Here is a 23748-nt window from a genome sequence, read left to right as displayed (position 1 = left end):
CACTTTTCTGTGTGGGATCACCGGACTGACACACATTTCCTACCACCTAGTGTTCCCCTAGGTCTCCCGATAAAAATGGTACCTCACTTGTGTGGGTAGGCATAGTGACTGCAACAGGAAATGTCCCAAATTTTACTGTGGTGACTTCAAACTTACATATCATAAAACTACCTAGTTTTGCAGGGGAGGCACCTGTTTTTTTGGCCCCAGGCTCGCGGCCATCAAGGGAAACCTACCAAACCCACACATTTCTAAAAACTAGACACCCCCCAGAATCTCCGGCAAATCTCACATTTAGCTGAAACATTTTTGCATGGGATCACTGTAAAATGATACCTCACTTGTGTGGCTGTCCAGTGCAGAATCAGCTAAAAACAATTTTTTGAAGCTGTAGTGCTTAGAACTTGCGGTGCTATACCCTTAATCCCTATATTTTTGGTCCTTCCCAGTCACAGGCCTTTGGGCCACCCACAGAAGTGAGGTATCATTTTATTTGGTAGAACAAGAGGAATGCTGCGTGGTAGGACATTTGTGCCGGAACAGTTATCCCACACATAAATGTGTGGAAAAAGTAAATTTGAATAAAAACAGTTTAGAAGAATGGTCTATTATGAGAAGTAATGTGTCTATTGAAAATCGTCTGATGCTTGCTTCTGTTTGAAATCTTCTTGATGTTCCCAAATGTGTTTTTCTATTTCCTGATAACAAATTTCGGACAGGTAACATAGCTGTCAATATTCACTTCCTGCCAGTTGACCGTTAAAAATCCTAATCCTAATAAAACATTGCAGTATAAGTACAACAAAAGGTCAGAGCGCGGAGCTGCGCCAAAGTTGGTACCGCCGCCCTCTGACATTTTCAAAACGCAGGAATGCAACGTATGTACTACAATATGATGAACTCCTGTGTATTCTCTAGCGTTGAAATTAGCTGCCGAGTGCCAAAGTTGCAGCGAATGATTGTTTATGTGCATGACGGTGTCCCTTCCTGCACATAAACACATAAACAATCCATAATGGTTATTTGTTACTTCTATGTGTGCTGCATTTTGAAGCATGCAAGAAGTTGCTAATCATCATTATTTAATGATTACTTATGTTGAGGAAGGAAAACCTTCCTGCACATAAACAATCATTAATGGCTATTTGCGCTTTCTATGTGTGCTGCAGAATGCACACACATAGAAAAAGCAAAAATGAGGAGAATTAAAAGCATTTCCCATTGTGCACCATTCTAATGCCTGCTCCTGCACTGCATTAGTTTTTGGCGCTGCCACAGATTTACATCTCCTTGTAAATCCAGGGTAGGATCAAAAGCCACTTTGTAAATATGGTACATGGCATACCGCCAACAGAGCATTAAAAAAGTGATGCTGCTGTGGTGCTAGGGGCTTGTACATATGTCCAGTAGTTTTAAATGATATTGGAGTTTGTGTAATATTTTTGAATTCTGGGGCATACGGAAGCCTATAGCGCCACCCGAGCATCACTTTATTTGACGCTCCAGTGGCGGTATGCCCTCTACCACATTTACAACAAGGCGTTAAGCCACTTTTTGTGACTTAACTCCTCTTAGTAAATATGCTACCCTTTCACGCAGATATCTGCTTGAAAGGGGCCTGCAATGGATGTTGCTGTGGGCGTTCCACCGCAACACCCATTGCTTTTTGACACTGCCCCAGATTTACAAGGAGGTGTAAATCTAAGGCAGCGCCAACAACTAATGCCATGAAAGAGCAGGCGTTAGAATGGTGCAACATGGAGAAATATTTTTATTTCTCCTCGTTTTAGTTTTTTCTATGTGTGCTGCAGCACACATATAAAGAGCAAAATGCCATTAATGGTTGTTTATACGCAGGGAGGTGTCCCTTCCTGCACATAAACAATCATTAAATAATGACAATTTGCTACTTCTATGTGTGCATCAGAATGCAGCACACATAGAAGTAACAAATCACCATTATACATCGCTGATGTGCAGGAAGGAACATTCCCTGCAACACAGGTACCTTTGCACTATGGTGCAAGGGTGACTTCATTGGCGCTAGACAGCTAATTTTAGTGCCAGCACTTGGAAAAACACAGGGGTGTTCCGCATTTTTGTAAATACGGCAGATTTCTGCATTTTGGAAATGTTAAAGTGGGGCCCTGCCAAATTTCGCACAGCTCGTTGCTCCAACATTTCTTTGTAAAAATCCCCCAAATTGATTGGGGTCCTTCGTTTAGGTTTGTCTAAATTTTGAAAATGGTGGATATAATTAATTATTTGTTCTTGGATCCTCAGATGCTCCACTCCCTGCTCCACACCGAAGGGTTTCCATCAAATGAGTACATCCCACTGGTGAAAATGAACCTGGTATTAAGATCTAAAAAACTCACAATTGATGGACGGAATGCAGAAAAAATCAAAATATTCACCCCCAGTCAAGAGATCTTGGTTAAATCCATCATTCTTTTGCTCACTGTGCCAGCCCAGCTTAGACCAGGCCATGCTCTTCATGCCACTGGAGTCAAGCTATCCTGGCTGATAAGGGGTGAAACTGCGAAATCGGTCCTAGGATGCTTGTTTCCAGTCCAGGGAGGACCTGGCCTGGCAGTTCGGGCTGGACTGGTGCAATTGGGCACAGGGTCAAGACTGATTTGCTTATGGCTAGGTTCATAACATCCTGTTATCATTTTATTTTTATTTTTAGTACTGCTAAAATAGAAGTGGGGCAATTCTCCTCCACCTTAGCGGAGGAGCCGCCGCTGGTTGTTTAAGAAGTTTAGTCAGCATGGTCTTTTTCACGGAAAAGTCATTTCAGTTTGACAAAATCAGGAGCTGTATCAATATCATTGCCCCCACAACTCAGATGCTGGGAAACAGTATCACTTATTTCAATTCACAGAAATTTTCCTTTGGTGATCAGTTATGTCTGTCATGTACTAGTTCATTTTCTGCCTATCTTCAAACACCTTCCATGAGAGCAAGCACTTGACGCCAATCCCCTGGCTAGCCTCACACTTGTTTCATATAGATCATGGAGACAAAGGCAATAGCACTGGCAATGTCAGAAAAAAGCATCTAGGTTTTAATCCTGTCTACAAAATATTTGTCAATTTGATGTGCATCTTTGAAATTCTTCCTATATGCAAATGACATCACTGATACAAAAGTTAATTGTAGGGCCTCCATTGAAAGTTTCCGATTGGGCTACTAACGAGGATTGCTGCCCCATTGGAATTTGTCAAGTTTCACCTGGGACTCAGGTTGCTGAAAGCATTTGAAATTCTCCAGGTTGCTCAAGGAGAGAATTATCAGAGAAAATATTCCAAATTCGCAGGTAATTTCTAATTTTTCATTGCACTTGTAACCTTTGTTAGCTCCTCATCATTGGTCCCACCGATGTTGGTATATCTGGGGGTTGGAGATACTGGCTGAACCACTTGGGTGCTCGACATGAGGCTCTAGGTAGCTGATGTTCTTACTCAGTCTCTGCGCCAAATAATCCAAAAAGCTTTTTGTTTGGTGCAAGCTTAACAGCCATAATTTACACATGCATAACTTACACAGGGATCAAAAAGTTAAAGTGGAAAATGTTAGGTATGTGAGACAACACTTGACTATGAATTACAGAAAGTGTAACCATGTAAGATGTCACAGGATTGGTCATTAGAATGCAGTGTATATTTTTTGAATGTACAACAAATCTTTGGGGCAGATTTATGTTCCCTGGCGCATCCCTGCAAATCAGCATGGATGCGCCAGGGAAGATGCGTCACGCAAGTTTACCCTTGCGCCACAATAGATGCGCCGCATTTACAATGCAGCGCATCGTGGCGCAAGGATAAACAGATGCGTGACGCATCTGATGGCAGAAGGGCGGCGCATTGCTGGAGTTGCGTCGCAAGCGCGACGCAGCTCCAGCAAGGCTCGGGGGTGCCCTATCGGTACAATGCTGCGTCAATCCTTACGCCTGCTTCAAGCAGGCGCAGGGATTTGATGCAGCATGGCCGGAAAAGTGACTGAGTGAAATCTTGTAGATTTCACTCAGCCACTTTTCGGAGGCGTTCCTGCGCCGGAACGCCCCCCCCTGTGAAGGTACGCCCACATGTGGCGCAAGCTTTACAACGTGACGCATCTCCCTGCCGCAGCATGGCGCTGGCTTTGCGCCGCCGCTGCGTCACAAAAGTGACGCAACGGCGGCGCAAAAGTGACGCACAGGGCTTATAAATCTGCCCCATGGTTTTTAGTGACAATTACCACCGCTTTGAAAGGCGTTTGCAATAGAAATGGAAATAACTACTTTACACCTAATGGACCTAACATAAGTTGGGTAAAAGCAGGTTGAAGTGCCCTTCTCTTTTTAACACACTCAAGCTGTTCCTGGAAAGGAGTGACCTGTATGTGCAATTATGGTTATGTGTTTGATTGATTGTGAAAGGCCACCTGCAGTATGAAAAAAATGCATGAGCAGGGTTACAGAAATCGGCATACAAATATTTGCTTTGTGAATGCCATACATTGCACAGGTATTCACGATTGGACATAAGTACCCATATATATCTTATGTATAAACGTAGGTAGACACCAATGAGGTAAAAGCAATTCCTTTGTAAAAGCATAACATAGTTATTGAGAAAGCTGCCACATTTTCTTGGATCCTTTGTGAGTCTGCACCTGCAGGTTTGTACCATTGCAAGGTTCCTAATTTACAAATTTGTAGAATTCACAAAACCTTTCTATGTGTACTCCTGGAAACAGGTGCGCTCACAGATTACTAGGAGTACACCTAAAAATGTTTTGTGAATTTCTCATTATGTCTTTAGAGAAATTGTGTGTGTAATTGTGTACCAGTACAATGTGAACAATTACACATGCAAGCCTGAGGTCAGTTGCACTTTCTTTGCGTTTTTTTTTCAGGAGAGGCAATATATTTCTATTCCCATTTGCACCCAGGAAACAGTTACCCCTGCCCTTCACACTAGTAGATTTGCCAGTCTCCATGGTGAAAATGGTTTGAGGAAAAGTTTCTAAATGCAGACAAAATATGGAGTGTTTCTAAACTTTCCAGGTAATCCCCACTACTTATCCATGGCTAGAGAGTTAGTCATGCATAATATTACTTGTGCAGATTCACCTTTGTGAATTGCAGGAACTAGTGAGGGTGGAGGAAGGAGAGGAGGGATGGGGAGGGCAGGGGATGGGGAAACTGAGGGCAGAAGAGAAGAGAGTGTCGAAAGGGAGAAGAGTCAGAAAGACCCTTGAAGGTCATAAGGAGATGAAAACAGTAATAAGTATTTTTGAAAAAGTAAAACATTTATAGATCGGTGTCTGTGAAAATGAAAAGGAGAAAATGTTAGCATTAAAGACAAAGTGGGAAAATAAATGTGGAGAAGGGCGACATGGGGGTAAGCACCAAACTGTCGCCTTCACTCCTTCCGTTGTTCACACATTGATAAAAGTATTAGTGTGAAAAGTATGGTGTGCCTAAAAGGTAAGGGCCTGATTGTGAGTTTGGTGCAGCAGCGCCATGCCGCCTCTATGCGCCAAAGCCGTGCAAGGACCCCCAACCCTATTACAAGTTGAAAATGTGCGACTCGTAGTACAGTCAGTGGCCCTTTAGCCGTTCCCATGGCGGTGCCTTGAAAACAGGCACCGCAATGGAAATGGCCAAAATGATCCGGCACAACATAGATGGTGATGTCCATGCTGTGCTGGAACTGGGGAGAATGCAGACAGGAGGGCACTTGTTGTGCCCCCCTGAACGTATCCCCATGGCGTGAGGGACAAGTGGGCCCTGTAGTGCAACCTTTTTTCATGCACCGCCAGCTTTTTCATGGTGAGGCTACGCCATGAACAGGCTGGCAGTGCAAGAACTCAAAATATGCTGAGCGGGGCTGTGCCATTCTCTGCTCAGCATAATGCGTTGTAACGCTCCTGCGCCACCACCAGGGAACGATTGTTCACTGGCGCAGCAGGCTGTCCTCCGCCGACACTACTTTGTAAGTCGTAATTGGCAAAATGGTGGACCACCACGCCTGTGCCACTGGGAGTCTGGCAGTCGATCGCCAGACTCATAATCAGTCCTTATGGTGTGCCTAATCTTCGCTAAAGCTCTGATTTCCATAAATACCAGTTTGCATTTCCACTTTGGTGCTATTCTAATATCGGTTGCATTTTAAGGAATCTTTGGTCACTGCGATCACATCTTTTATTTGTGTAAGAGCCAGCTTGAACGTCATCAAATAAAACCTTAAAGGATTTTTTGTCAGACTGTAATTGAATCGTTTATATGCTGCGTGCACTTTCAGCATGTCTGTTGCAACCATTTCGATTTTTAGGCCTTTTCATGTCCTGTGCTTTATTCTGCTATGATGGGTTGGGCAGGTTATGCGCTTAAATGAAAGAAAATATGGAATTTCGGGGAAACGAGTTAGAAATATTAGAACCAAAACAAAACAGATGTTCCCGGTTGGACTTTAAACAGCGGCCAGATTGGTAGGCAATATTGTGACATTTTGCCATTTATCAAAGTATTGATTGCTAAGGGTAATTACTCGTCTGATGTATTGTGGGAACAGAGGCAAAGCACGTTATTCATCTCTTTGTAATCTCTGTCCAAATAATTGGTTATTTATGAATGCTTGAATGTTCGGATTTATTTTATTGCTAAACAGATACACCAGGAAGGTGCAGGCTGCATGCTTCAAAATGAGATATTTACAGGCACGTATATATCCCCTTTTAAGGGAGTCTGTTCTCAAACAGTAGTCCACAGAACATATATAATACTATTTCTTGTGCTTACTCAATAGCTTCCTTCAATTCTTAGCTATTGTCTGTATTATCTTTTAACATCAATGAAACGGTAATATGTATGTAAAGTGACTGTTTAAAATTCCGGCCCAGCGTGCCTTTATTGTTGGTAAAAACTCGTCTGTCCTGCTCACCCTTGTTCTTGAGTTCAGTCCTCATCCTTAGAACGGAGACCCTATACCCAAAAAATTAGAACGATTGTTGTTTTCGCCGCCCAGCTGATCGAAAGCTCCTCTTCCCTTCTGACACTGGTGACCAGATCTCCGTCACCTGTTAGGCAGAACAACTTCTAATAACCTACCTGTTTTTTTCTTATTCCTTTTGGGGACGATGGCCTACGTTGAAGTAAGATTTGACATTCCTCCACAGTGCTGTCGTATTCCCATCTACTTGATTCTTCGTTTTTATATTTCTTGGCAGGTCTCTGCACCGCACAGGGTTGTGCTCCACCAACTAAGGTGCTCTAGCTGGGTTAGACCTAGAGAGCTGCTATCAGCCAAGAGTACATTGATAGAGGTCGAGTGGGAGTTTTTGTAGTATTGATCTGTTGTTCTTCCCCCTTACTCCCAGACCTTGAGACTTAGGGGGTCATTATGATGGCAGAAGGATTGCCACCGCCTGGCCGGCAGTGGCGATCGGCCCGCCATCACAACCTGATTTACCCCCCGCCATACTATCATGGTGGGGGGTATCGCAGCAGACGCAAAGTGCATCCGCCGCTTTTCTGCCGGTCGGCAATCGTCAGGATTGCCACCGGGCAGACTGGGGCACTAATATGGTGGCGGTGGCTACCAGGCACCACCATCCATATTAGCATTGGTATTCTCAAAGGCCTTTCCGTGGTGGCGATGCCGCCATGGAAAGGCTGGCGGGAATTGCTTTGGGGGCCCGTTGCGAGCCCCCGGGGATGTGGAGGGCTGCACTTGGGGGGTTACCTATGGTACCCCCCTACATTGCCATGCACAAGGTGTCAGGCACCGTGTGGTGCCTGCCACGTTGTGCATGGCAATGCATTACATGCCATTTTGCATTGCAGTGGGTACTGCTAACAGCAGCACCCTCCACAATGTCAAGCTAGTGGAATGGTCACATCCTAATCAGTGGTGCAGGACCGCCGCACATCTGGTGGCCGGTCCCAGCACCGCTAGGGCCCGCCATCCTAATGGGGCCCTTATTTCGAGGGGGTACCTTTCCCAGTTAGCCGTTCTAGATGGGTTGGGCTGTGCTTCAGCCCTGCATGATGTGAGTTCCTTTGCTTCAGCAGGCTGCACTTCTGCCTCCTGCTTCCTTGTATTATGGGTGAACACCAGAGACAGGCCTTATATGCACAATGTTTCTTGGCTCTGTATTCCATATCACAAGAGGGGGCACCATGTCCTGTTGTTAGAACATTTCTTTTGTCTCCCCATCTTAACAGGAGATTTTTCTTATGTCCCTAAGGGAATTGAACAACTGCAGGGGTGGGGGGAGGACACTTTGATGGGTCATTCCTTGCCTCCTGCTTCTTTGCACTCCATAGGAAGAATAAAAAAAGACCTGGAATGTATGCTGCCATGGCCGCATCTCACCAGTTGGGATTCCATATCCCATTTTGTGCAATTTCTTTTCACATTCTTGTTGTAGTGAAAGGTTGTTCTCTGGGAGGCCTCCAAGGGATGATGCGGAGTCTGCCAGGGGCTCATCTGGCAGAATTAGGTTGCTTGCAGTAGTTGGCTTTTGTGTCAGATATTTGCTGTTACCTGAGTGATGGTGTCATTTTGGAAGCTAGTCACAAGTTCCTTAGTGGCCTCTGCTTCACAGACTATGTGGGTTTGCAGACAGTGATAAAATACCCTCTTTTGCATTCTTGCCCCATGTTGTGCTGAACTTTATTTCTGGTTTGTAAATTTTGCACAATTGGGCACTGCTATTTAGTTCCTAGTGTGCACGCTCTGATCCCTAGAATATGTGCAAACTGGTTAATCTCTGAATAACTTATTTAACCTTCTTAAAAGGCCATAGTTTATGGTACAGATAATAAACCTATGGCAAAGAAAGTTAAATGTCACCTGCGGATTGAAGCACTTAATGTGCCATCCACTAGCGTGGCAAGGAAACATGGCTTCAGCCTGCCAGTGTAGCTTGACTATTGCAGTTTAAAACTTCAGCACAACCTGCCAAAATAAGCCTTTTGACAGAGGAAAAATATATGTTTTAATATTAATAAGTTAACCCTAGGTAGGCCTTTTAGCCTAAAATGTAGGGGACACAGTATTTAAAAGTGGGACATGTACAACTTTAAATGTTACCATGCCCCTGCAGTGACAACAACCCAAAAGGTATTTTCACAGTGGAAGGATCAGGCTGTCCTCAAAGGAAAACAGAGTACAGATTAAAATATTCATTATGTTTTTCAGATTTGGGAACAGCTACAAAAATAATACAGTCATTTTTGTAATATTTAGTAAAAGCCAACTTCAATAGTGAAATTTGATGTTTAATAAATATTTAAGGAAAATAACTTTTAGAAAGTTATCTTTACTCTGTCTGAAACTCCTGGAGGCAAACACAAATGTGGATCTCTATCTCAGCAGTGAATAAGGTGCTAGACCTTAAAGAAGTGTTAAAAACTGCTTTCAGACCACGAAAAATGGCCTGGGTGTTGGGTGTTTTTTATTCTTCCCCTGGCACGTGGGCAAGTTGGGCTGGGCCAATGTACGTAATTACCTGCTCTACCACAAATAAATGTCAAGTGAGATCTGGAAAGGCTCAGCCTTTGTCCCTATAGCCAGAAAGGCACCAAACCCAGGGGGAGAAATGCTACCCATGGAACTTGTTTTGAGTGACAAAAGAAGAAGGGGTTGAACATTGTTCTGGCTACACATATGGGCTGACACAAAGGCTCTGCACAAGAGGAGAATGGTTTCCCCATCTTGGATTTTTGGAATACATACTGTGGCATTGTTTGCCGTAGGGCAAACAAGAACTGCTGCAAACAAGGGTAGGGATTGCCCCTGGGAACATTTACCCCATTGGATAGGGAAGAGCCAGGAATCACCCCACCAGCTAGCTGGTTGACAGCACTAAGTATGACACTCTGAGGTACCATTCTCAGAACACTCTCTAGACATGTGGAAGAACAGAAAAAGGACTTCAACTACTATTTGAGACACTTGAGGGGACCTGAAGCTCTACACTTGACCTCACTTTTATTCAGGACAAACAAGGGAAATCCAAGGATCAGTAGGCTTACCTTGTTTGTGGTTATAGGGTCACAACAAACTGCTAGAATCCTTTTTACTGAAGTGCCCAGTTGACCATTGGCAACTTGGCATGGACTGGACCCTGCTGTTGGCCACTGCTTAACACCCTGAGAGTATCTAAGTGCCTCTCATGATATTCTAGGGGACTTAGAAGTGTGCGCATGTGGTTGTTTGAGCACCACAAGAAAGTTTGGAAACTTTTGAAAAGTTTTCCTCCTGAGCTTCAGCATTTATATGACCGGTAATTCCATGGCATTGTATTGGATTCTAGCCTTGGCCTGCTCAAACATCCCCACACCTTCGAAGAAACAACTCATTTGCATTCTTCCTTTTCAGCAAGAAATCCCCAAAGGTCCAGAATGCCAGCAGTACCAGCATGCATTATATAGCCTTTCGTTACAGAGGCAACCCGCATCAGAAGGATTTTCCTTCTGAAAAAGTGATGAAGTTCCATTGTGTAATGGAACTTGGGAGACATTTTAATTTTTTTTTTCTCCAGAAAATGATACAGTCCCTTTCGGAAATGATACTTAGAACGTATTTGACTTCCAGATTTTCACCGGGACCAATTCACTTGGTTTGTCTGACATGGGCTCTGTTGCGGTCAATGTAAAATTGAATCTTGGTCCCAGTCTACCCAACCATTGATTTCATTGGTACTTTACTTTTTATTGGTGATTTGTCCATCAATGATGTTGGGAGGAATTGCACTGTTGGTTGAGTGGAGTGAGAATCCCTGTCACAGTGATCCACTAAAGTCAGTACATTAGCCCTTGCTTAACCCTCTGGTAGCTTGGCACAAAGCAGTCAGGCTTAACTGAAAGGCATTGTGTAAAGTATTGATGCAGCACACAAACAATAATAAAGTGAAAACACAGCACAAAAAAAAATCCATACCAATTTAGAAAAATAGAGTATATTTTAATAACGTATTTGAAATCAAAATAACACAAATCTGATCAGTAGAACCAGATTTATGAACTTTTAAATTTTAAGGTAAAAGCTAGTGCATAAAAGATCAAAGTGCCAACTGCAAACATCTAGTTGAAGAGACAGGATGAAAGTCGAAAAATATGGCTGACCGTGATGGAACATAGGTCAGATACAAGAAGTGAATTGAGCGTGGTTGGCGCTTACCATTGGACTTGGAAGACATTTTGTGGAAAAATGTCTGAGAAGGTAAGTTCAGGTAAAGTTAGGCAGGGCAAGGCTGCAGGCGATATCTGAGTAGGAAGCGTTATCACTGGAGAGCCACTTGACAAGTTGCGGTGAAGATTATTACTTTAAGAGTTAGTCTCTTTTTTGGAGGTCAAAAACCTTCAATGTGACGTACCTGCAAGCTGTAACTGACAAGGGCTACACAAGGCTAGATACCCATCCGTGAAGGACCGCTGAACAGGTTTTGCTGCTGTGAAGAAGAACGTAGCTGGAGCTGCCGTGAAATCAGGCTGACCGGCAATGCACCTTACGTGGATTCATGAGTAGTTAGGTCTTGGTCTCCTCTCCTTCTCAGAGCACTTTTTAGTAAAAAATGTTCCAAGTCCCAAGTATTGGATTTTGGCTGTCTGAGCACATTTAGCCTGACATCCAAGTGTTAAGGACTGTAGAGGCACAACTTGGAGGGTCAAGACTCACTCAAGTTCATCCAGGTGTGGTTCAAGTTGGTTAGAGCCTTTTCTGTTTCTGAGGCTCTGATCAGTAGGCCAGCCAACTAGGCCCTGGAGTCACTCTTATTGTCCTGGGTTCAAGCAGTGAAACAGGGCTCAAGCATTAAGCAGCATAGCAACCCTCTGAGGGTTCAAGGTAGGCCTCAGGCAGCAGAGCAGTCATTCCAGGCGCAGCAATGCAGTTTACTGAAGTACACAGCGAGCCACAGCAGCAACCAGTCGCCTGAGAGTACTTCTACAGGTCTAGAAAGTGATGAGTGGGTCTGATGGACATCATTTGATACCTGGTGCCTTCATTTTTCTGTTTAAATTGTTTACTGATCAGATTTGAAAGAGAGGAAAAAAGCCAATAATACAATACACTGATACTGATAGAAGCATGCAACAATAACACATCTGCTCCATAGGATAGTCCCTGTCACCCATACAAAGTATGGCAGATTCATGCTAGAATCAAACATGAGAACCACAAAGGGTAAACTGAGGGGCAATGTGTGTTTCCAACAACAAGGGGTTGGGAGGAAGGGTAACTAATGGATGGGGGAAAACTTTACCAGAGGAGAAGAAGGGACCAGGGGGGCGAAACGTGAGGAAAGAAAGTGAGAGAAAAAAGAGGATCAACAGGGGGGAATACATAACAAGGGGAAGCACCAGAGGTTTAGATTCCCTATTTGCAAAATGGGACAGAGCTGGGGAGGCTGCAAAGCTAGCATCACTGACTACATGACTGGGGGTGAGGGGAAGGAGTATGGGGCGGGGGATGCAGCAGATGGGGCTCGCTACCACCATGTCCATCACTTGTCATTGACCACCCTTAACAAAGGGAGACCATATGAGAAGAAATGTGTCTGCCTAATCTTGCATATTGTAAATGATTTTCTTAGAGGAGGCTATTTTGTATATTTCAATGAGCCATTCCTCATTTGTGGGTGCATGTGCGGAACACCAGCGCTGTAAGATGAAGAGCTTAGCCGCCCTCAGTGCAGAGTTGACCAATCTACTTTCATGGTTGGACAGTTGGAGAAAATCTGCGGTGTCGAGAAGCAGAATCAAATGACGTGACACTGGAGTGGAAATGGTTTCCATCTTCCTCAATGTGGATCCTCCTTCATGCCAGAGGACGCAGATGCCAGAGCAATCGTGTAGTATGTGAGCAATATCACATGTCCACACCGCCAGCAAGTGAAGTGAGGTAAAATCCACGCCAACTTGAGTTTTGTCGGTGTCCAGTGCCATTTCTGCAAGATTTAAAAAAAGCAGAATTTCATCTGGGCCTCCAACACACCTTGGCAAAGGTTATCCAGGATCTCGGTCCAATCCCCCTCCTCATATTCCACTTGAAGTTGATCCTGCTATTTCACAAGCAGTTGCACTGTATGTACCTGGGAGTTCCAACGGCGGATCAGAAGATTATACTGTCCTGACATTATTCCTTTGAACTTTCCCCAGTTGGTGGGGTAAGTGAGCACCGCAGGGTGGGGGCATTCCAAAGTTGAATGCCAAGTCTGTGTGTGAGACAATGGCGTAGTTGTGCGTACCTCCACTGCTGGTTTGTAGGCACGCTGAATTTCTCCCAGGTATCTTGAAGGATTTGAGCATCCCCAGAGAGATTAGGTGACTCAGGTGAAGAATTCAAATCTCATGACAGGGGCCCTGACTGAGCATTTCCTCCATGCGGATAATTGCACTGCACTATATGGGTGCCTTGTCATGGAGATTTACACCCAACAAAAGGAGCCGATGAGCCCTTGTCCATGTTCTGGACATGGCCTGGATCAAAGGGTTTGCTAGCACTGAAGTGGGGGTGTTGGGCATATACAAGAATCGCAGCCCTGCTGGGATCCCCATGATACAAATGTCTATTGCAACTCACAGCGGGGGGTCCCAAACACGAGGTTGCATATAAGCCATCTGCTCCAAATGCAAGGCCATGCAGTAGTGCTCAACTAACAAGTAATATACTACAATGGGAATGGGAAAGAAGAGGAGGGGTGGTGGAAAAAGGGCACTCGTTCAGAAGTACGCGCAAGCTTGGGTAGAAGAGATCATTTATGGACCCGTGTCGAATATCTCGCTTGTAGATCGGGAGTGGGGGACAAAAAGGGGAGGGATCCGAGGAGGGTGGGGATAGTGTGGAGCCGGGGATGGCTAAGGAAAGTAAATCAGGTAAAAGAACAAGGAAAACGTCCAATGTGTGCTAAGACACAGAACCAAATACACAAAAACTTTAATCAGCGGGTCCAGGTCTGTGTGTCCACTGAGCCCAGGGAGGACAGGAAGAGCAAACAGATGCAATGTCTTGTATATTAATGGAATAAGGCAATGTATATCTCTACACTAAAGGGAATGAGAGGAAAACAAATGCTTATTTAACAGTCTATTTGATATTCTCCCAAGGAAATATACATGTATATCCAAAACGGTGACTGAAAATTGTGAGCGAATCATTAGGTTGGCCTGCCTTATTAGGTCTGAACAACATTGCTATCCCTGTTTGTTATATTCTTCCAGTATTACATGATAATTAAAAGAGGACAGTAACCCACACCCACATTCGGTGCATGTTTCATTATTCATTGTTTAGTTCCTCCTCACCATGACCATACTTGTGACGCATGGTGGGCATCAATTTAACTTTTTGGAAAGGTTAGGATGTTCTTTACTGTCAGAATGAAAATTTGCGATGTTGCTATATTAAATATGTGTTCTTTTACTGTATAAAGATTAAGAAATGAAAGCTGATATTGTCATCTTGGTAGGTGACAATGGGATGGACTGTATTTGTTAGGTTCTGGGGAATCCCAATATAACAGGAGCTAGGAGTGGTCATGTGATCCACTGTATGGAGCAGGAAACTCTAGATGGTTGCGGACGGGAAAAAACCTAGAACCTGTAGAACAAACCCTAGAAGCATAAATCAAAGACATGCAATTTTCTATCCACACAGGAAAGCTGTGATCCCAAATGCCTCCAACTGGAAAGCTCTATACACAAGGTGTTCAGTGCCCGGACAGGAAATAACTGTTCTGCCTCCCTTCACAAGAAAAGACAGGAAGAGCTATAAAACCCACACTGACCCATTTTACCCTTCTATCCTACACCCTCCATGCAAGAAGCTGTTACACAAGTTCAGCAGATACCAAGTTGTGTACCTGGTCATGAAGGAGAATGTCAAGAGATGATAAGGACAAGATTATCTAAAGTAGAAAAAGTCCCCGCAAAATTGAATGCTGGCCATGAGATCTACAACCAGTATGGAAAAAGAATGTGCAATTTAATTTTGTGGGATTTGTGGTTGAATTGTGATTGGGGCCTAAGTGAATGTGGTGTTATTGGCAAAGATTTTGGTACTCACTTCCATGTCACCGTCAGAAATCCAGAAGTTGAAGCTAAATTTAGAGAATAAATATTTATTTGTTATATGAGAAGTTTCCTACATGTGACACATTTAAAATCATTTTGTAAGTAACCAGCTAGCCATCCCTCTATGCTACATCACTTTGTGTAGCAATTGCATAGCCCTCAATAAACCATAATACTACGTGATCCAAGTATGCATAGGTTTGATGACACTCATTTCCTGTTGACTCTTACAGTCCCTATCTGAACACTTAAATACAGAGTGAAGAGAGGACAGCAATGTTTAATACAATTATGTCCAACTAGACTTACTTTAAAACATTTCTAACTAGTGAGTCTGCAATGTGAATCTACAGTGGAGCAGTGCAAGGTGCATCTAAATAGTGGTGTTCATAGGCATATATCAACCAAAAACGTCAGAGCTCAGCAGAGACATTTTAAGAGAAAATATACTAATGGTTTGAAGATCCTCACCTAAATCAATATGGAGTTGTAAAGGCTTGATTAAGAGGAGGATGGTATGTTAATTCTGATTTTTATGTACTTTAAAGTTTGCACAGAGATCGGAACTCAGAGTAATGCAGTAAAGACTGCAAACCACTGGCAAGTTTCCCTCTAACAAATTTCAACAGACACAATTACCAGATTAAAAAATCTACAGCAAAGTCTGATTGTTAGATCTGGCATCTTTGGCGTTGTTTCCCCTGACTTGTTTTCCTCTACCTCTTGTATTTTTGATGCTGTGCTGGATTTAGTTTTTGCCAGCTTTGATGTTTTGGGCACTTTGCCACTGCTGATCAGTGTCAAAATGCAAGTGCTTCCTGTGTAAATTGTGATTTCAATTGGTTCTCCCTGATTGCCGAATTTGATTTACTAGTAAGCCCCTAGTAAAGTGCACTGAGTTTGCCAGGGCTTGTAAATCAAATGCTACTAGTTGGCCTGCAGCACTGATTGTGCCACCCACATGAGTAGCTCTGAAAAGGTATCTCAAACCTGCCACTGCAGTGTCTGTGAGCAGTTTGTAACTGCTGTGTCACACTGGCAAGTGCACCCACTTGCCAGGACCTAACCTTCCCTTTTCTTACATGTAAGGCACCCCTATGGTAGGTCCCAAGGCACCCCCGTGAGCAGGGCGTGGTGTATGTAAAATGTAGGACATGTACTGGTGTTTGTGGCATGTCCTTATAGTGAAAAGACTGCCGATTTCGTTTTTCACTATTGCAAGGATATCTATCCCACGGGATAGAAAGGGAAATACTTTGTAACATCTTACAAGTATAACTTCCCATAAAGACGAGATAGAGAAATAAGGTTTAGGCTCTCTGAACTCAAAATTTAAAAACACATCTTTTAGTAAAGATGATTTTTGAATTGTGTGTTTGAAAATGAAACTTTTAGAAAGTAGGCATTTTCTTGTTTAACCATTCTGTGTGCATCTGCCTGTTTGTGGAGTGACTGGTTTTGGAGTGACAGGGGCTGGGGATGTGCATTCACTGTACTCAGCCACTTGAGGGTTGAGGTGTGCCTGGCCCTAACTGGATGAGCTGAATAGACCTTGGCTGAATTTAGAGTAGTGGGAGGAGTTTCCCTTGCACTGAATAGGGCCTGTCTCCCTTGAACAATGCTGTCTCCACTCCCTGTGGTCATACTGCACCAGTGAGGACAGACCTGGTTTGGACTGGGCTTAAAGACCCTTGCACAAAGATCAGAAAGACAAAATGGGATCTAAGTAGCAGACCGTAAACCCCAGAAATTTAGATTATCTCTGGGCTCAAGAGGAACCTTTGCCAAGGAAAAGAGCGGAAGAGCTGTGAGAGGAGTACTGCTCCTTTGCTGTATGGAGTTGGCCTGCAGTTGCTGTTTCTGCCAAGGAAAGGACAAAGACTGGAACTTTGCTATGAGCCTGCTTGAAGAAGATCTTCAAGGGCCTGTGTGTGCTGGCCTCCTGTTCTGAAGTCTCAGGGACACAAAGACTTTACCCTCAACTTCTCTGAACTCTGCTGCTTAGAGTTCTGGCCTGCCAGGAGGTGCCTGTTCCAGTTCTGAGCCTCTGGAGGTTGGTCCTGCTGTTGGGAGCTGGAAGAAACCTACATATCACTCTTCTTGTGGCTGTTTTTCCAGACGCAGCATTGACTTGTGAGGAGAATCTCCACGCATCGCAGTGCCACTGCCGAAACAACGCAGCGCCTGTCGTGGCTGCAAGAATAGACTTATCGTGGTATTGCGGCTGACGAAACTGGCACAGCACCGCTTGTTGCCATCACATCGATCGCTGACCCATCCCTGATTTCCATGCATCGCACCTGTGCGGCAACTTTTTCCGACGGATCACCCACAGACCAGAATCGTCTTGGAGTCGGAGTATCACTTTCCTCTACAGACCAGATTCGACTCATCACTTCTCCTGCGTGTAGCAGAACTGTCGCATCACCTCCCCAAGAAATCAGGAACTGACGCATCTCTTTGTTTCTTGACACTTCCCATCTCTGCGACTGTTTGGCCTTGTTAATTTTGACGCATCTACAGTTAATTTGTGTAGAATCACACATCCATAGTTTTCTATGGACCAAGTTGTTTGAAACCTTTTTAAAGCCATATTTTTAATACATGTATGTTGGATTTTTGTCATTTTCATCTCATTGAGTTTAGATAAATATACCTTATTTTTCTAAACTGGTGTGGTGTCTATTTATAGTGTTATCACTGTATTACTGTGCGTTTTGAGTACAAATACTTTACACATAGCCTTTGAGAGATACTGTCTGATCATGCCTAGATACCCAGGGGCTGAGGAGTGGTTATCTAAAGTGTGTATCCCCCTTATCCTGACTAGAAGCAAGGGTCCCTATTTGGACAAGAGTACCTACCTCTGCCAACTAGAGACCCCCATTTCTAACACTGATACATTTGTCTTTCATTGCAGAAAACACTGTTTCTGCATGTACTTCCTCATTTCTCAGTAGAAAACTCAGAATATGAGGTACTTGCCACAACACGTAATTAACTGACTTCTGGTTATCAGTAATTACCGGGTGAGGTAAATATCGGTCTCTTTACTCCCAACTTTTATCAAGCCCTAAGCTATTCTGGGATAGTAAGTTTGTACTGCCACAAAAATTACCAATATCAACTTAAAACAAAATATTTCTCTTGATCAATTTTAAAGTAGAAAATAAGTTTGATATTTATTTTTTGGATTGTCTTTTGGCTGTATGGCCATTCTGCTCTTAATTAATCTCTGTTAATTATTCTATTAGTCACACTGTTGCACCTACAAATCCAAATCAATAATTTGATATCATTTTTATATTTGTATACTGAAAAAATATGATTGGTATTTAGAAATGAAGATTCCAAATAAACAGCCATCCTTACAACATTTTATTGCAAGCTTTTATTTCACAAATGATACTCCTTAATGACGGAGCATGTTCTGGTGTCTTTAAGGTCTGTACTTTAAAATTAACTTTTTTAAATTAGACTCAATCCATTTTCTTATACACAGGACCGCTGGACATGTCAGTCACTTTCATTTTAAAAGCGGAGGTGATACAATTAAAGATGATGATGGGATATGAATACTTAATATAGTTCTTTAAATCTATTTTTATGAAAGAAGATAGCACTTTCTTTATGATTAGCAAACCTCCCTTCAATTTCCTTCTATTGGTTGGATTCAATATACAGCCCTTAACTACTTTTGTTTTATTTTACTGATACTTTCTTACACCCTGAATAGGCTCACAAATGAGTCTGAAAGTAATGTGTGACATAGCCCTTGAAAAAGGCGCCAGAGATGCTTACTACTCCCATCAAGTTTATCAGAATACAGTAATAGTTAAAAAGAATTTTAAGAGAAAACTATAATCTGACAGTAACATAATCATTATTTGAAATGTGTTGGACCTGGTTTATTCTGTAGAGTAACCCCATACTCTTGCCGTCCTCTGCCTTCCTTTGCTAAACCGGTTTTAGTTGCCTTTTAGGACTCCCTGCACTTTTTCCTGGTAACCAGTGGTAAAGTGCTTGTGCTCTCCCTTATATGCTTGGTAAAATTGGATTGCATCTGATTTGGCACATTTAATGTAGTGATAAGTCTGTAGTAAATGGTACTTCTGGTACCCAGCACCTTTAAATGCTACAAGTGAGCTGCAACACTCATTATGCCACCCACTAAAAATAGCCTTTTAAAACATGTCTCAGGCCAGCCACTGCTGCCTGTAGTGTAGTTTTAAACTGCCATTTTGACCTGGCAAAATAAACCTTTTGCCAGGCATAAACCTTCATTTTTAATACCTATAACCCAACACTAAGGTAGGCCCTAAAAATTCACAGGGAAGGGTGCATAGTATATAAAAAGTAGGACATTCGGGTTTAAGTTTTACAAGTCCTAGCAGTGAAAACCTCCTAATTCACTGTTGTCAGGCTATCGCTCCCATAAACTAATACTGAGCTATCTTATTACACTTAATAAGTGCTAACTTCAAATTGCCACTTTGAGAAAATTAGCTATCTATGCAGAGTCCACTGTGCATCTCTTAACAGAGTGTCTACAAGAAGGGGAGGGACTCTGGGCTAATTTTTTACTAGGTCCAGCATACAGGCCCAAACGCAATACAAAACAGAATGGAATGCTGTTCCTACTGGATTGGTACGGGTAGATGTATGTGTAGAACAATAAATGTGCTCACTTAGGGCAGGAAAAAAGTATCCTCCTTTCGGAGTATTGCAGTGCAAACCCGTCGAGGAGCAAGCCCAATGATGAAGCAAGACTCCTAGCTGACTGGGTGTGTGAGGGTCCTTTTCCAAAAGGAGGATACGTTTCTCTTGCCCTAAGTGAGCACATTTATTCTTCTACACATACAACTACCTGTACCAATCCAGTAGGAACAGCATACCATTCTGTTTTGTATTGCATCTCTTAACAGCAACAGGCACCTTCCTAGTCTGATTTTGTTTTTTGTGTATGTAACCCAAGTGAGACCTTACTACTAAGCTGCCTTAGTGATACATTAACTGTGGGTTTCCCCAGATTAATACAGGAGCGAACCAACTTCACGAAAAGAGACCCACGGTGGACTCTGTATATATAGTTAACACTGACCCTGGTTCCCGTGGGCAGATAGGGTTGTCCTTGTGACATAATACATTTTTTGAAAGTTGGCATTTTTCTGCCTAAACCAAATGTGCCTCCTTCCTGTGTCCATGGTCACATGACTGTGAATAGCTCTCTTGTAGTGTTTAGTGTAATGATTCCAGAAATGAGACCAAAGAGGCATAGGAGTGAAGGGAGAGGACCTTTCTGACAGGATGGCTGGGGAGGAATTGTGCCCTGCCCTGATTACACTTCAAAGCACCTACCTGTAGCACACACAAATGAACCTGACACCAGGTCTGTCTTTGCCTTGTCACACCAGACAGTTTGGAGTTAAACCAAGGGGAAGGGTAAGAACTGACTTGAACCATTTTGAGGGTAGACTTGTGAATTTTCAACACAAAGTCTAGCACCGATTATAAATGTAGTATCTTCAGAGCCTCTTATCAGACCATTCCTGTGCCTGTGGAAGTTCAAAGGAATGACTGGCTGCTGTCTGAGGAAGAAAGAATGCCCTGCTGACTAACAAAGAAAGAATGAACTTGCTTACCTTGATCCCATGTTACCCAGAGTGAGTGGCTGACCCCTGTGGGAGCTACGGGACATAAGAAGCTTAAAGAGGCTCTGTGCAACTGCCCAGCTGACCATCACCAAGTGGACCTGCCTGCGCCCTGCTGCCAGCCTCTGCTGGAGTGAGTCCTGATCCAAAAGAGGTCCCTTTTGCTGACTTAACAGTGAACTCCTCTTGAAGAAAAGGTGAAGATACAGAAGCTATGAACACCTCGCGACCATGGAGTGACCGCATTGCACCCCAAATTACCATCCATGTCCAATAAGACCTGCTTTTCGCACCAACCGGGGTGAATCTTCAGTGGTGACTGGTTCTTCATGCTACAGTAGTGACCATCCACAACATCTGACCTGCTCCTCCCACCCACATCCTCCTCCTCATGGTTCCCACCAACATGAACGGCACTCTTTGCGTTGGCATTGAGACGACAACTCTTCATTGGGACTAACCTGATCTCTGTGTCCAACCTGCACTCCATCGCAGTAAGCCTGAATGTTCCCCTGGTCTAGCACAACCATATAAGCATGAGTGTCCCTTTGTACTTTTTGGAGCTATTTTAACCTAAAACATCAAAAACTCCAATTCTACTATCTGGATTTTCTTCATTTTGATGTCATTGTAGTATTTAGATGTATTCTGTTTTACTCAATTGTGATGTTCCTTTTATCAAGTAATCATTTTATCACATTTTGAGTGCAGCATAAATACTTTAAGTTAAGTATGACTGCTTCTCTGCTAAGCTACTGGAGGGTTTAGAGACTGCTTTATTTAGTGATATTTGTGGGACACCCTGACAAGGATTAAGTATATTATTTGAGTGGGGCTTGCTTCCTTCCACCCCTCTCAACTAATGACAATATATATAAAATACGATTTCCATCAAGGAATTTGGAGAATTGATGTGAAGTTCTGGGTTCTTTTCAGAAAATGCTCACCTGGTAATTCCTGATGAGTTGGAGAAAGTTCTTGTTTAAGAGGGGCCAAGGAGGTTTTAGATTTATGTGATTGTTATGCCAAAGTGTTGATTAGATGTGATCTTCCTGTAAGGATTTTTGAAGGGAGGCAGAGATGTTGCCAGTCTTAGCTGAGCTGACAGGATTTTTGATGTTTTGCAGGTTTTACCTGAGCATGTCCTTGTTTGTTGGTTTTTGTCTTGAATGGAGAGTCTTCTATCCTTTAGTTTCCTTTGCTTCTAGGTTCCCTGGATCCTCCTGCAAAAATAGCATAAAACATATCCTCTCTCAGAAGACACTCTGAAATCTGGGAGTATTTAAAGTAGAAATTAACTTCAGTTTTTCTTTTAAATTGTACAAATATATACCTTCCAGGGGACTGACCAAGACATGCTTGGGACAATGCACCAAGCAAATGAATGAATCTCTTTTGTGCCTCTATATGGTCAGATAAGGAATCTTAATCTGACCCTTTGCAGTTCCTGAGGGATGAGCAGGATGCAATCCACCCAGGAGGTGGTACACATAGAGCATACATTGTCAGGAGACTGAAGAGAATGTGTATCACTCTGCTGGTATTCACTTATGATTATTTAATTCTATCCAAGATCACCATGTAAGACTCTCCCCACTGAATAACATTTGTGATTCAGGGACAATTCTAATGCCACTGCAAAAAGGAACTCAATTACATGATACATTTAAATAGAGAGCCTATCCCAGGAAGGTACTGAGGCTAATTCCTTCATGCATTTAATGAACATAGAGATTAAGTCTACTTGCGAGCTGCTTCTGACCATATTGCGTGACCACTATTTTTGGTCCTCTGTCTAGCATGATCCTTAAGGTTATTAAGATGGCTATGACCTTGAATCTAGGTACCAATGTGGTTCTTGCACTATGTTTTGATTTTTAATCTATAATATCAAAGACTAGTTGGTTCACACTCAAACCATTCAAAGTCCATTAGTTCCAATGCATTAAGGGACATGCCTCCTTTTTAGAACCACCATACAGGGGATTAGCAGGAAGGTTAGTAAACAAACACAGTCCAGCTCTGTTTTGACCTTGATGGAAGGGCCTTTGGCAGGCAGAAACATCATCTAAGATGCAATTCTACAAATGCAGGTTATCTCAAAATATATTCTCCTGGACTAAAATATATGAGTGGCCACCCGCCGTACATATATAAATAAGCACTGATATAAACCATGACTTTGCAAGGTAAATTTACCAGTAAACTGGAGAAACATAGTGCACACAAATTGAGCATGCTTTTTGCAGCTGAGAGGGCAGATCAGGTCGCCCTTACTCCTAAGAAAGAAACAAGAATGGTCTTCTCTTGGTATTACAATGGGCTCAAAGGTGCACTTGTATGAAGGCATAAGACAGAGCCAATATAAAATGTGCTGCAACACACCCTTCAGCTAACAGCACATTGGGTCATATGTACAGATTTTTTGTATAGCGATTTCCTAATTGTGATTCTCTGTGAATCGCAGGAAACTGCTATCTATAATGTATCAACATTTAGCAATTCCTATTGGGTCGCATATCAAGCTACCACATGAATATTAATGAGGTAGGTCACAGTTTGTGACCCATTGGGAAAAGGAACCATCACAGGGATGGTGGGCTGCTGTGGTCAGCAGACTACCATGTCTGTGTTTGCTTTTTAATAAAGCAATCTTTTTTTTATTGCAGTCTGTTTTCCTTAAAGGAAAACATGATGCATTTAAAAAGAAAAACTGAAACTTTGAAGTTTCATTATTTAAGAGTAGGCAGGGGTCTGTGGGACCACTGCCTGCTCTTGAAAAATATTTTTTTCTACATTGTCAAAGGGGAAGGGGTCCCTTGTGGATCCCTTCCTATTTGCGAATGGGTACCACCTTCTTCAAGGAGTTTGTACAATATGAATGTTTTGTGATGGTAATTCGGCCGCAGATCATTCATACACCCTATTCACATTTGGTATTTGGAAGGGACATCCTAAACACACCACTTCCAAATACCGAATCACAAACACAAATTGCAATTCCGTAATTTGTTACAGAATCGCATT

The sequence above is a fragment of the Triturus cristatus genome, chromosome 5_1 (assembly GCF_964204655.1).
Source record: "Triturus cristatus chromosome 5_1, aTriCri1.1, whole genome shotgun sequence".
NCBI classification, from domain to species: domain Eukaryota; kingdom Metazoa; phylum Chordata; class Amphibia; order Caudata; family Salamandridae; genus Triturus; species Triturus cristatus.
This window is presented reverse-complemented; position numbering follows the sequence as displayed.